Consider the following 15024-nt stretch of genomic DNA (forward strand, 5'->3'; position numbering starts at 1 on the left):
GAAAATGAGGCTCAAGGGACCAGCTTGTTCTGCTTTTAAGGGACAGTCTGACCTGACCTTGAATCCAGGTCTGTTGACTTTGAGTCCAGCATTCTTTCCGTACACCTTGCTAGTTCTCGAGAATACCGGGGGCACTGATATTGTCACAAGAAGCAGCGTGTAACCAAATGGGTCAGATAAAATTAGAAGTGGTCTCAAATTTTGCTGACTCGAGTCTTTGCCCATTTTAGAACCAAAATCAGATTTATTAATATCTTCTGGCCCTGGAATTTTTAAATAACTTTCTTTAATTTACATACCTATTTCTCAGACTGCTGGGAATCTAACTGGGAATACAAAAACTGCCCAGGAAACGTGCTCCTTTCAAAATTTTTACCTGATTTTACAGTCTCTGCAGGCTTTGTAATCTCTGAGAAGCCTGAATTAACGGCTGGTTCCCATATGTTCACAAACTACAACTTTGCACAGCATTCATAGCAAGGAGGGGTTGTGAATTGCTTGAACCTGGGGATATTTCTGGCAGGGCCTTATGAAGAGGATCCACTGCACACTGGCGCTTTCTGCAGTATTCTGGTCCATGTCAGGGGACCTAGGGGCAAAAATAATGCCCAGTTAACATATGTGATGCTTCAAGGGGCACAGGAGGCATATTTCTCCCAGGGATTCAATAGTCCAGGAGTCACAAAGTTGCCACTTTTATTTGGAATTCTTTGGCTTTACTTAATTCACTTCCTTACTTTCCCTCCACTTATTACTTATTGTGCTCAGAATTCTGTGTGTGTGTGTGCATGTGTGTGCGTGTATTTGGGGGCAGGGGAGGGGCTGGAGATGCAAAATCTAGCCTTTGTTCCAAGAGGCATGCAGTTTAGTAGGGAGATATAAAACTTACTCTCAAACAACTATAATGCAAATTAGAATTTGGAATAGATGCAGCCTAGATTGCTTGGTTACAAGCTTGCTCATTAGAGTCAGACAGTCTTGGAGTTCTGCTGCTTATTAGTTGGGTTGATTTGGATAAGATGCTTTAACTTCCCTAAGGCCTGGCTTCCTCTTCTAACATCAAGGTAGCAATTCAGACATGTATTATTACATATAAGTGAATTCGTTATATGTTTGTGTAAAATGGATTAAATGCAGTTCTTGACAAATAGTAAATGATTGATCAATCATTGTTAGCCTTTATAATTATTATATATCTGTATATGGTTTAAAATGGTTACAATTCTCCCTCTGCCCTTAATAAGTGACCGCACTTTAACTCAAGGAAATACCATCACTAAAGTAATGGAATAAGAAAGTTCAGGATGTCTGGGGAAATGGCCAGTCCTAATCTGGCCAGAGTCTGACATCTGTGTGGAGAAGTCTTAAAATACAAGAGATAAATCTGGAAGGGTAATTAGGTAAGGCTTGAAGAGTTTTGAGTGACAAACTAAAAAAATCTATATTTAAACCAATGTATGTGGTCAGTTAGTAAAGGATGCTGTTGAAAAGGGAGTTCTGGAGCCCAACCACCTGGAAGGCTTTACACCCAGGCTCCACCGATGACTACTGCATGACATTGGGCAAATTAGATAATCTCTCTCTTCCTTAGTTTCTTGACTTGTATAATATCACCAACATCATGGGCTTATGGTGAGCATTATGAAATAGGACATATTTATTACATCGCTGAGAGCCTGGGAAAACGCTAAATAAAAGGTTATTATTGTTATTATTTGCATATAACTGAGTAGTTGATTTTCAAGTAGCAGAAGCAAAAGACAACACTTTCAGCATTGTTTTATAGATAGACTGGGCACGGTGATCCATTTTCAGTGAGACAGCCATAAAATGTGACATTTTAAACATCTTCTCCAATCCCTAAACATTTGGTTTTTCTCCAAGAGTTTCCTGACCATTATTAATTCAGTCAACTTCTAGCTGGAGGAAACTTTAAGAATTTCTATGCCAGGTGGCATGTGCAGATACGATTTACATGTACAGGCATGCCACTGACAGCTTGTGGTTTGTGATATATCAATACAGTGCATGAGTAAATCTATTCCTAAAAGTAGAAGGTATGTAACTTTTTGTACATGGAATAATTTAAGCAAAAAAGAGGTCTTTCTTTAGAAAAATGTGGTCATTCGTTTATTTTTAAAATGTGTGAGAGACCACCACCCCATTTATCATCTTTTTAAATCCAAGCATTCACTTGTTTGGGTGAACAAAAGTCTGCATAAACAATATCTACCAAAAAGCACTATGGGGAGGGCTACCAAAAAATAAATCCAAGTGAATCTTGATTTTTTTCTTTACTGCCTTTTCAGAAAATCTATAAATATTTTAACCTGTCATTATTAATATTCAGTGTGTCCGTTTTCTCTAGGTACAAACTTTGGACAGGTGGTCTTAATGCTTTTTGTGAAAACTCAAAGTAGGTGGATACTAAATTGGAATGTCACTTCCCTAGAAAAAGTCAAAGAGCCAAAGTATTCCCCTTTGATTAATATAGGCTAGGGTGACAATGACACCTACAGCCTCACTGGTGAGATTTTCTCAGCTTTCTCAGTGTAGTTCAACCAGATAACAAAGAATCAATCCACAGAATTCTTTGGATTTCAGGGCAATAAGGAGGCTCATGTCAAAAAACCTTACTGGAAGATTTTGCTGGAAAAGACATGCAACTACATGATACTACATTAGGCAAGTTTCGGAACAGAGGATGAGAATCAGAGAAGTTTCATCCATCTCTATCCCTAACTCAGGGGTTACAGCATGGCTGTCACGGCCTAAGCAGCTTCTTTTTCTCGCCTTGTGTTGTCTTGGTTTTCTTCTACCTCCACCCACCTCCACCTTTTCCTTCCTCACTATGAGGCAATGTCTCTAATATTAGGAATTAATTTTGCCAATAACCAATAGGAACCCAACAGGTCATTTCTGTGAACTACTGTTTCAAGCCAGACCTACCATTTCTAGTTCTCTTAATGAAAAGGGTAAAGTGTTATAATTTAGATGTATCCTTTGGCAAGGGATCACCAGCTACATGCCAGATATTGTATGCTTGAAGATCCATGGTCATCTTGCCGTGTGCCACACCAAACTCCTTTTCATTGTCATCTTTATCCCTAAGCCAGCATGTTTTCTCCTCCTATCCCACTACTTACAGGTACATCCAGATCTACCAGTGTCACATATTTATATAATGTATAATTATATATTATAGACAGATATCCTATGTATCACTCCTCTTCTAGCCACATAATATTGGGATTTGGGTATCACTACACATTTTTTTATGGTAATCCTCAAACATCTGTGAAAATAGTGAGAGTAGTATAATGAACCCCATATCAGGGACTATGATACTTCATGTGTTTTTGTATCTTTGTGAGGTCTAGAATTATGACTAGGACAAAGCAGGTGCTTTATACAAGTTTGGTCATCAAGCTGATTGCCTATTTATTAAATGTAGTTCCTTCTTCAAAAGTAGGGAACAACTTTGTATAATTTCATTCCTTGGACCCCACCCCCCGTTCAAAAGTGCAAACCTGTGACTATACAAAATAACAGAATTAGGGGCACCTGGGTGGTTCAGCCAGTTAAGTGTCCTACTCCTGATTTCAGCTCAGGTCATGATATCATGGTCATGAGATAGAGCCCTGCATCAGGCTCTGTGCTGGGCGTAGGGCCTGCTTAAGATTCTCTCTCCCTTTCCGTATGCCCCTCCCCTTCTCCCCTCAAAAAAAAATAGAATCAGCTTTTTTTCATTTTTTTTGTTTTTTTAAAAAAAGACCATTTGGGCAGCTCTCCATAGTTTTTAATTTTTTTAATTTTATTAATTTTAAAAAAATGTTTATTTATTTTTGAGAGAGAGAGACAGAGACAAGGTGTGAGCTTGGGAGGGGCAGAGAGAGAGGGAGATGCAGAATTCGAAGCAGGATCCAGGCTCTGAGCTGTCAGCACAAAGCCCAATGCAGGGCTCAGACTCACTAACTGTGAGATCATGACCTTAACTGAAGTCAGACGCTTAACCAACTGAGCCAACCGGATACCCCTTTCTGTAGTTTTTAAAAGATGTTATGCCTGTTGACAGGAGAGGGATTTATAACAGGCTTTTTCTTCTACTGAAAAAAGTGTCTTTTATTACAAATTGAGATAGCAGCTATTTGAAAGCACTTGACCCAGAGAGATTAAATGCCTCTCGAAGGGAAAATAATACGTACACCAAGACCAAATCCAATGCTAATGAAACCTGGAAGTTTGTTTTATATTTAAACTTTACAAAAGAGTTTTTTTAAATATAAAAGTCCTGGGTTTTCTCTTTTTTTCAGGAATTAAAAAAAAGGATTGTTGTCTGCTATGTTTCTACTAAATCTCCATCACATTAATTCCCATTTGGGACTTGAGAAAGAAGTAGGAAGCTGATTATAGGCATCTCTAGGGTCACAACCCATTGTCTACTGACCGGTGTATCTGAGGCCTGTGTAGGTCTCTGGAGAAAACCAATCTGGTTGGCAAAAGCATATTCCACCATATTATCTGGAAAACACTTCCCTGGAGACTGAGACTAAGCTGGCAACGCAACCAGAATACCTTCTTCTTTCTATTTGAGGGTATTAACTCTCACCCCAACTAATTTCTGATAATTGAGAGAAGAGGCCAAATTGCCTCTGAATTTGGAAAAAATGTAGTTCCTGGGGCTCAAAGTTATTTTAATCCTATAATCACTTGATTTTGCTTCAGACAATTGGTGGGCATATAAAACTACAAACATTCGGCAAAGAGGAAATCTTAATCCATAGGATTTTGAGCAAATGAAAACCTTAAAGAATGGCTTACTCTTGTACAGATGATAAAATGGGGATTTGGAGAAATTAAATGACTTGGTAAGGTCATCCAGATATTTACTGGCAGAATTGGATCTCTAAAAGTAGGTTGCTGGATCATATATAATTATCCTGCGAGATATTAATACTGTAAATGCCAGGCTCATATTGCATCCATTTTTTGTTCCCACAAATTTTACTGGGATGCTTTTAAGCCTCCATTGGATAAAATATGACTGTGACCATTATGTTGCTATTACCTGGGTTTGAACCGGGGCATTTAAGATCTAGATTCCTCCTTTTTAAAACTCCAACTCTATTCTTCACTGATCAGAAATCACCTATGGGAAGAGGTAACAGCATCATTTGAAAAAAAAAAAAGTACAATGATGGCTCTTTGCAGGAATACAAACATCACATTCTACATTCTATTCCTATCGTTTGCAGTGTAAAACCAAAGAAACTCTTCAATTATTCTAAACGCTGTGACCTCAGCCAAAACAAGTGACTGCTGTAGGCCTCTTTTTGAAAACAAAACAAAACAAAACAAATAAATCAAGGAGATTGCAAAGTCTAGTCCTGAGAGAAAGGCTGTTAGAACATCTCTTTGAGGTGAACCTGTTTGGGGTCCTGCAAACAGATTCATCCCAAGGTTAGCTTATAGGAACATAGAATAAATTTGCATCCACAAGTTTATTATTTCCTGTGCTGCATCAGGAAGGACAAGACCAGGGAAGACTACCAGCTGAGACACCCAGAAAATCCCCCAGGAGTCTTTTAATAGTGATAATCTGTCTGCCTTACTTCCCCCCCAGGCTGGATGGAGAGGAGTGCTTTGCAACAACACTTCGAAAGCAACAAGAAGTCCTAAAAGGTCTAGGGATCGTAAGTGGCAGTTTGGGGGCCATTGATCATGTTGCTAGAGGAAATTCCTTATTTAAAAGAAATTTTAGGATTTTCATACTATTGCATATGATGAACATGAGCCATCAGTGAGATTATATATATATATATATATATATATATATATATATTAAGTACAGTACAGTAGAGGCTTGGGATAATAAGTGTGATCAACATCTTCCCTCAGAACCTGAAAAGGTGGTTATTAATATCTTAAACTAAGTTATTAATAATCCTTTTGAGTGGGGAGTAGTGATAAATCAGAATATGCAAGGAGGATAGTGTGGCAAAAATGCTGCCTTTTGTAGGTAATGGGTAAGTCATGATTACTAACTTTGTATTTCATTCTTCACTCTATATTTGAGTTATTTATACATGTATCTGCATCCCTACCAAATCGTAAGTTCTTAGAGGGCAGGGATGTGTGTATCATTTCCCCTGATAGTCCCCAAAGCACAATATTGAACAATCAAATTCAAGGAATCGTTTTTATTCTAAAACGCTCCTGCCACCACCACTCACAATAGAGCCAGAATTTCATAGAACTGTAAGATAAGTGTTCATGAATTGTGAGACTAATTGCTTTTTAGCTGCAAGGTAGGACCTATTTAATTGAGGACTCCTATAGCTAGTGAACAGCTAGCACAAACATGTTGGTTTCAACCTTGCAAATGCTAAAGTAATTTCAGACAACCATTTCTTTTCTTTTAACACGGAGTAAGTCGGCAAAGGTTTAGGCACAGTTTTTTATTAGGCTCTTGGGAGTTGGCTTGTCTCAGTGAGTGGTGTGCTGTTTGGGACTGACTTCACCTGGACGACACAGCATCATCTCTCAGCCCCACCAAGCTGGAAGAGCTCTGTGCGACCTAGATTGCCTGCAGCTGCTTAGATATTCTATAACCATATTTCCCCCCTAACTATAGGTCCATCCTTCTTAATTCATGAGTTATACTCCCATGTTTCAATTTCACCAACATTTATACCAAGACTAGTCACTGGTGCATCAAATGTACACAGAATATATTCTATGTGCAAGAACATACAATGGTACATCCTGGAATGCTAAAATGAGTAAGATCGAAACATAAAAGCCAATGATATGGGAGTAACTGCTCTGTGAAGAAAGTGTCCTACGGACACCAAACCTTCAGTGTACACCTGGGCACGGTAGTTCCCGCCCTCAAAAACAAACAAACAAACAAAAACAAAAAACAAATTATAAATGAGTGGAGAGGTATCCTGGTTTGATCATAGGTATTTATCATGTTATTTACATTTTAGTCATTAGAAAAATATAGAGGGAACACTTGAAATATACCCTAAAAGTACATTTATAGAAGATGCTAACGGCCCTTGTACACAAGGATTTTTCATTCAACTGAGGAGACAATAGGTATTGTTTAGTGTATAACTAGTGGGCAGTGTGATTAAAACATTAAGCAGCACAAGAGGTAACTCATGGTTGTATACGGTTGCCATGAAACTAAAATAGACCTTACGTGCAATGTGAACAAATTTCAAAGGAAACAGCGATCACAATTGCTGCTACAAGTCCCTGTGTTCTTCATTCACTGACACACAGACTTCCATTCAAAAGGAGGGAAATAAGAAAAATACTCCTGTTTCTTTAATACTTACTACTTTTTAGACTTTGTACTGCTATAAGCCTACTTATACCTGATCTTATTTCGCCTGCACAATTATATGAATTTTGTGCTATTATACCCATTTTAGAGAAGAGGAAATGGAAATAAGATTTAGTCATTAACCTACAGAGATATGGCTCTAAGTCAGTGGGGAAGCTGGACTCAAATCCAAGTCTCTGTCTCAAAGCCCCACTCTTTTACCATGCCACACCCCTATCTGAAAACCTTGGGCGAAACTTTGAAGTAGGTACTAAGCAATCATCATGGGAATAGCCAATGGGTCAGCAGATTAGACATGAGCATAGATGCTGCCTGATGAGTATCAAATTGAGATGCTCTTTCAAACAAATTGTATATTTTATTTCATTTTCTATAGTCCCTGCAGGATTTTGATGTCATTTCTAAATGTAGGGGATTTGGAGACAACTTACAGAACCAGTAGTTGGATACAAAGATGCGCCCATTTGCAGACCTTGTAACTAGCCCTCTCTATATGCCCCAAACCTGTGTGTTTGCACTGTGCTCAGATTAGTGACTGAAAATTGGGTATTCCCATTTGTTTTAGTTCATCCTTTAAAGAATGCCTTCCCTTGCAGAGAAGGCTGTATTTTCTTAGCTTTTATTCTCCTGTAACATGCTTTGCACTCAGTGGGTGCTCAATAAATACCTGATGTTGGCTGAATAGGTGATAGTGGTGACACCCTGAGTTGCTTTCTTTTAAGTCAAGATAATCAAGTTCTTTGCCAATCAAACAGAACAAATTAGGTGTCCTGTCAAAAGCTGGAGAAAACCCTGCAGTCATCAAAAAGTCACTTATCTTGAAATACCAAACATTTTCTTTATAGTATCTCAGTCTCTGTTTAGGATGCATTGCCCACAGGAATTTAGTAGTTCAGTTGTTTTCTAACATGTCATAATGTTCAATACTGTACTGCCAGGTGATGAATTGGAGGGTGGGACAGGAGTTTACAAATCAGTCCCTAGGGACTTTGCATTCCATCTTCCCAGCCAGCATGAAGTGATAGGCATCTGTTAAGATAACTAGTTCAAAAGCCAAGAAAAACTTTGGCACACAAGGGAGAAATATGACCTAGGGCACCCAGTAGATTGGCCCCACTCCATTCCCACAGTCCATGTATGAGGAGACAAGAAGAAGTCCCGAACCCTAAGGCTGGCTATGTGCAACCTCTCCTGTGGCTCCATAAGCAGTATTCACACAACCAGAATCATGGATATAGTCTAGGATGCACCCAGTAATGAGCTGGTGGGTGATCGCTGACAATGTGTAGGATGTGACCTGGAAAGAACTCTGTTATGTGTGGCCTCTTGGCAGCTAGAAGGCGACCAACTATCTTCTGATGAAATGAGATTTCAAAGGTGAAGGAGTTAAAGAAAATCTCAAAGAGATATGATGAACAGAAAAAGAACGTCAAGACCTGCAGCCTCTTCAAGGAGCAGTTCCAAGGACAAGAATTTTGTCTGAACCCATCAAAAGGGCTAAGGAACTCAGTTTTCAGGGAGAGCAAGGTGCAGTACGGCAAAAAAAAAAATCCTTCCTACTCCTGAGAGCAAGTAATAAAATTAATTAATGCCAACCTCCCTCCCAAAGAAAACACAATTATAAGGTCAAGAAAAACATAAAGAGAGCTATATGGTCATTTGGGCAAAGATCACAAGTATATAATTGGTGTAGCATGTTGGAAAAGGTGGTTGCCTTTTTTTTTTAAGCTTTTTTACAGCTGTTGCCTTGACAGTTTTACAATTAATGTCTTATCTTTGAGTCTGTGTTTGCCTTGCTGAAAGAGATCATTATCCTGAGAAAATGTTCTATTCTATTGGAATTATTTCTTAAGTAACTATTAATACCGTTCTTATAAATGGATATAATTAACTCATAGACTGGCAGCTTTCTTTGAAATTCTCTTTTCTCCTTCCTGAGCTTATTCTAATCTCTGACTGTAACTTGTAAACATCTGTCTAGAATTGATGAAATGACCTCATTTGGGTCCCAATCAGCTCAGCAGCAGAGACTGTCATGCTTAGGAACTGAATGCCACTGATGTAGGGTAAAAATTAACAAACTAAAGTAAGTGTTGTAGAGGGAAAACCTCACAGGCAAATCCCTCTAAATATTCCCTTTATACAGAGTTGGGACTTTAGGAGAAAAACGTTAAAAGAAATGATTGCTAGAGTAATAACTTATACAAGTGATTAAAACACTCAATGTACTGAAAGGAGAGTGTTTTCTTAGAAGATTAATTTGAAAAATAATGTGCCAGAGGCTCCCCTTAAGTGTCCTGAAGTCTTCCTACTCCTGTCTGCTTCTACAAAAGGGTAGAGTTTGACCCATCATATTACCTCACTCTCTGTGTCTCTCTACAGAAGTTATTTCATCCAGAGATTTCAAAGTGTCTTTACAAATGTAAATTAACAAGCCTCATCACTTCTCTCCATAGAGATGGTTCATTTAAGTAACATAGAAATTTACCAAAATGGCTTACTCAAGGTCACTTGAGAAATCCTTTGTGTAATCTGGAAATGGATATTCAAAGTGTAAAAATACCTTGCAGCCTCATTGCAGATCCAGACTTCTGTATCTCTTGGCAAGTACCACTGGAGGGTTGAATAATCTTCCTTTATCTTTACAGTGAGGCTCCAATCACTTGGTCTTTTCTCAACCTCGAGAGGCTCTCACAAACCTGGAAATCCAGAAGTCAGCCATTCTCTTTCTTATCTATTCCCAAAGCTAAGTGAGGAGAGAATATGACTATTTTTTAAAGATTTTTATGAATTATTTTGATTAAATAAGTACTTGACTATATATATATATATATATTTATATAATAAAATATAAAATATATTTTTATATATAAATAAAATATAAAATATAAAAAAATAAAAGATTTTTATGAATTATTTTGATTAAATAAGTACTTGACTATATATATATATATATTTTTTTTTTTTTTTTTCCCCCCTCCCAAACTCTTCTATTGATCCAGTGAACAAATGTTTGTTAATCACTTATTTTGTTGCCTCTCACTATCCTGGACACAGGGAACAGTACAATTTCCTCCCTTCATGGGAAAGACGAACAATAAGCAAGAAACAGATACATCTTGGTCAAGTGCTGGAAAGATGATAAACATGAGGAGCTGGGTGAACTTAGTAGGTGTGGGTGGACCAGGGAAGGCCCCCCTCCAATCAAAACTCTTTTTGCTTTCCCTCTATGGCGGATGGACCCATAGGAAGATTGGACCATTGGAAGATGACTGAAGCTTAGAGCACTGCAGTGAACAGCAGGAAATGTGGCTTTGGAGGAAGGGCAGAGTGTGTGGGCCATGGGAAAGAGTATGGATTGTATTCCGACAACAGTGATCAACCCATGATGGGTTTGAAGCAGATTAGTAACATGATCTATGTTTTCATTAAAAAAAATTTAAATTTTATGTTAGCGGTAGAGTGCAAGCCGGGGAAAGGGGCAGAAGGAGAGAGAGAGAAAGAATCCAAAGCAGGCTCCACACCAATGGGGAACTCAATCCCATGACCCTGGGGTCATGACCTGAACCAAAACCAAGAGTGGGATGCTCAATCAACTGGGCCATCCAGGTTTCCCTCCTCTGAAATATTTTTATCTGTCTCTACACATGTAATGTGAATCTTGTAAAGATTCACCAGACAGGCCAGGCTTTCTCATACCTTATAACTATTGAGGAAATATGCGTAGGAAACTGTTCTTCCCCCTTTAATCCTTACTGCACCAAGTTCCCCAAATGCTCATGGATGCAAAGTAGAACATTATTTTACAAGGGACAGACCTAGCTGCTTCTGTGGAGCTGATTCACCAGTTCTTACACTATGGATTAGCTGGTCTTCTTGCCCTTTTCACTGAGGAACCTGCAGTGTTCTTTTGTCTCATCTGCTCTCCCTCCCTGTGACCCTTACAGCACAAGGCACAGACCTATGCATGACCTTTATCACTTGTATTGTCATTAAATGTTACCTTACCCTGATCTTCTGTTTGTGAGCTCTTTGAGGGCTGGGAATTAATCTTACTCACCTTTGTATTTCCAGTCATAATCACAGAGCCAGGTCCAGGTGCTCCAAAAAGGACGGGCAGGAGAGTGAACAGTGTGGTGAGAATATAATGGATTATCCCAGATTGGAACACATTTGAGTGAAAAGTGATGTGATGAATGATTATGCTGGATGACAGTGTAAGGTTGGACTGGACCTGTTGAACTGGGATCTATGGTAACTTTTATAACCACTGCAATGACTTATGGGTGAAAGTGTGAACTCTAGGGGGCGCCTGGGTGGCTCAGTCGGTTAAGCACCCGATTCCTGATTTTGGCTCAGGTCATGATCCCACAGTTTGTGAGATGGAGTCCTAAGCTCAGAGCCTGCTTGGGATTCTCTCTTTCCCTCCCTCTCTCTGCCCAGCCTCAACTCGCCCACACGCTCTGTCCCTTTGTGCCTATTCCCTGCTGGAGCTCTCTCAAAATAAATAAATTAAAAAAAAAAAAAAAAGTGTTAACTCTACAATTCTAGAGGTCTTTTCTGAGGTGCTAGTACTCCACTTGCCCTGGCTGGTTTAGACCAACGGTTCTCAAATGGGTCTCACAGGAGACATAATAGTATAGGAAGCGTTTGTAGGTGGCAAGGGCATCCAGATTAAATGACATAGATTTCTACTTTCATAATGTAATTCCATGCTCAATTCTGCTTTAGCTTTTCTAATTATTACATAGGTGATCTCTCAGTTTTGTGGCAGATTATCCTTAACCCCCTCAAGTCCCTGCTAATCTTACTTTTTTAATGAAAAGTGAACAAGCCTCAGGATCAGAGCTTTTGAACAGGAAATGGTATTTGTTTGGAATTTAATGTTATTTTGTTAATTATATTCGTTTTGTGGTTTCCTTTTCTTTATGGAAAATAATGATCATTTTCCGGATAGGATGAGAATATAAAATTTCATTCTTCAGTGAATCTTTGGAAGTAAAAAGTACAAGATTTAAATATATACGATAAAGGTCATACACAAATTTTGGCAAAAACCATGGAGCTGATGTAAAATGACTTAACATTTGGGAAACTAGATTAGACCAATGATTCCTAGCCTTGTTTCTGAGCCTACCTTTAAGGTGCACATTTACTGAAAAATAGTGATATGAAATTAATATAAATTAATGTAATTTAGGAAAATAAATATGCCATGTATATTTCTATTTTTATTTATTTTTACAATATTTTTCTCATTATAAGGATTAGGCATGTTTATTTTTGGAATATAGGTCCCGGAAAATATATAATGGCATAAAAATTAAAAAATGCATAATGGCATAAAATAAAAAATACATAATGGCATAAAGATAAAGAACTCAGAACAGTATACTATAGGGACAAACACATTTAAGATGTGAGTTGTTTTCTTTCTTGCTTGCTTTTTTTTGTTGTACTTTTTGGAAACTGATGAGATGATTTTGAATCTCAAAATGTTAATATGTATGTAAATCTGAATTTACATAAGAGAAATGAAAGGGTTATGGTTTTGTTTATTAAAAACAATTAACAATAGAATGACTTTAAGTATCAAACCTTCCCCTGTGTACTTAAAAGTTTCATTTACTCAAAATTTATATACATATAATATTAAGCACTATACTTGTCAAGCAATTTAACACATACCTTTAATAAATAAAATTTCATACAATTTCAATTATAATGAGATGAGTGAAGGTTCCTTTTGGAAATCATGCACTTAAACCCTGGCTTTTCTTACTTGCCAGAAACATACACTTTTCAGTTCTTTGCAAACTTACCTTCCTACTAATGGAAGGATAAAAACATGCCAGATTGAGCTGTATTTTAATTTTCAGTGAAAGGAAATGGCTTTGGCCCTACTGCCATACCAAGCCAACAGGTGTAGGAAAATAATTAACCACTCATACACATGGTACTCGTATTGGAAATGTCTATTTACAATTTTTTTCCCCAAAGCAAAACATTAACATGATGTAATATTATTACCTTAATCCCAAGCAACCAGCAACAATAATAACCACTCCACACCAATATTGAAACCTGGTGTTCCAATGAAAGTTTCATTTTCCTCTCCCTCACTAAGCATTTCTCTACTGAGAAGAATGACAACTCCATTACTTGATTTTGATGTTCTAAGGTGAGAGAGGTTTACATTATAGGATCTTGTTATAGTACTTTGTCAGGAAATGTGATGGAGCTAAGAGGACAACCCATCATCTTGAAATAAACTCCAGTGGTTCATTCCACCTGGCTCCACTCAAATACTAACAATTCTCAAGACTATAGTCTCCAGGAAGGCTAGAAATCCATGAGGTTCGCTATATCTTCTGTGCCTGAAACAGTGCTCGGTTCCTAAAGGACCCTTCAGTGTTGTTGAATGAATGAGCCATCATTATAATAGCAGCTATTTCTAAATACCCAAGATGTATTTAGATTTACCCAAGATGTGGGTGTCTGGGTGGCTTGGTGGGTGATGCATCCAACTCTTGATTTTGGCTCAGGTCATGATCTCCTGGTTTGTAAGTTCAAGCCCTGTGTTGGGCTCTGTGCTGACAGCGAGGAGCCTGTTGGGGATTCTCTCTCTTCTATCTCTGCCCCTCCCCTGCTCATACACACACATACACACTCTCTCTCAAAATAAATAGGTGGGCTTAAAAAAAAAGTTTAAATACCCAAGATGCAATAGGTGCTATTATTTACTGTACCAACTCCAGTTCTAGTAACGGCTAAACCTGTAGTGGATTATTATCTGCGTTGTCTCATTGAGGAAACAGGCTCAGAAATGTTAATATGCCAAGTTCATACAGTGAAGGGATTAGGATTCAAAGCTAAATATGTCTGATGCCAATGCTTCCGTTTTTTTTCTCCTACAGAATGGAAAGTGTTATATGACCTCAAAAAGGGTGTCATACATAAAAATGAAAACTCCAATGGTGCAGATTCAATTTCTTTTGGGTGATCTAGTAACATTATCCAAAAAAAAAAAAAAAAAAAAAAGAATCCATGTTTGTTTCTGGGATTTTCCCATTGGCTTGCCTCTGAAGGGCTGGGACGAACCTTTGGTAAGTGACGGTTATTAACACTTTTAGGCTCTGTTAAGAAAAAAAAAAAACAGCATATGTGTATGTATGAGTAATATGTATATGCGTGTCAGTCCATTTTTTTCAATCTTTTGTTGCTGCCTAATCTCTCTTCAGCAACCTGGCAGCTGGGATTGCTAAAGGGCTCAGACTTCATATTAAGTATCAAGTCAGGGGCATCTTGACTTGATACCTCCTTCCTACCCATTGCCTCTCATCAGCAGCTGGGCCACCTTTTGAGGTGACTGGGCAGCCATGGCCAGAGAGAGCCCAGGATCCCTGCAGAAGGGAGCAGAGGGCAGTGCAAAATAGCCCTCCAGGAGACGAGAACATCAAAAAGATTTGTTCACCAGAGTTTGCAGTTCCCTGCAGTTTTATAAATAATTCACTTGGGTAATGTTTTATCAAGAACGGCACAATTGTCTCAAAAGCCTGAGAATCTGATGGGCTTAAAAAAAATTCTTAATCGAAAAACATCAAGGCTTTGACTGGATACCTTTATCCTTTTTTCCTTCTTGGAAAAAAAAAACCCGTAACACGCAA

General features: G+C 38.2%; 1 protein-coding gene and 1 long non-coding RNA gene across 5 annotated transcripts in view; one reads left to right on the forward strand and one right to left on the reverse strand.

Annotated features, from left to right (window-relative positions):
• KCTD16 (potassium channel tetramerization domain containing 16) overlaps positions 1 to 15024 on the forward strand; it is a 259111-nt gene that overhangs the window by 41072 nt on the left and 203015 nt on the right. The window lies entirely within an intron of this gene.
• The window catches only part of LOC122238636, a 44871-nt gene that overhangs the window by 25741 nt on the left and 4106 nt on the right, over positions 1 to 15024 (reverse strand). For 3 of the 4 annotated variants that reach the window (XR_006217652.1, XR_006217650.1, XR_006217651.1), the window contains exons 2-4: positions 9921 to 10103; positions 5069 to 5149; positions 377 to 589 (exon numbers count right to left, since the gene is read on the reverse strand). This is a non-coding gene — a long non-coding RNA (uncharacterized LOC122238636). The remainder of the gene's footprint in view (positions 1 to 376; positions 590 to 5068; positions 5150 to 9920; positions 10104 to 15024) is intronic. The other variant, XR_006217653.1, reaches the window with a different exon arrangement.

Source organism: Panthera tigris, chromosome A1 (genome assembly GCF_018350195.1).
Source record: "Panthera tigris isolate Pti1 chromosome A1, P.tigris_Pti1_mat1.1, whole genome shotgun sequence".
NCBI lineage: Eukaryota > Metazoa > Chordata > Mammalia > Carnivora > Felidae > Panthera > Panthera tigris.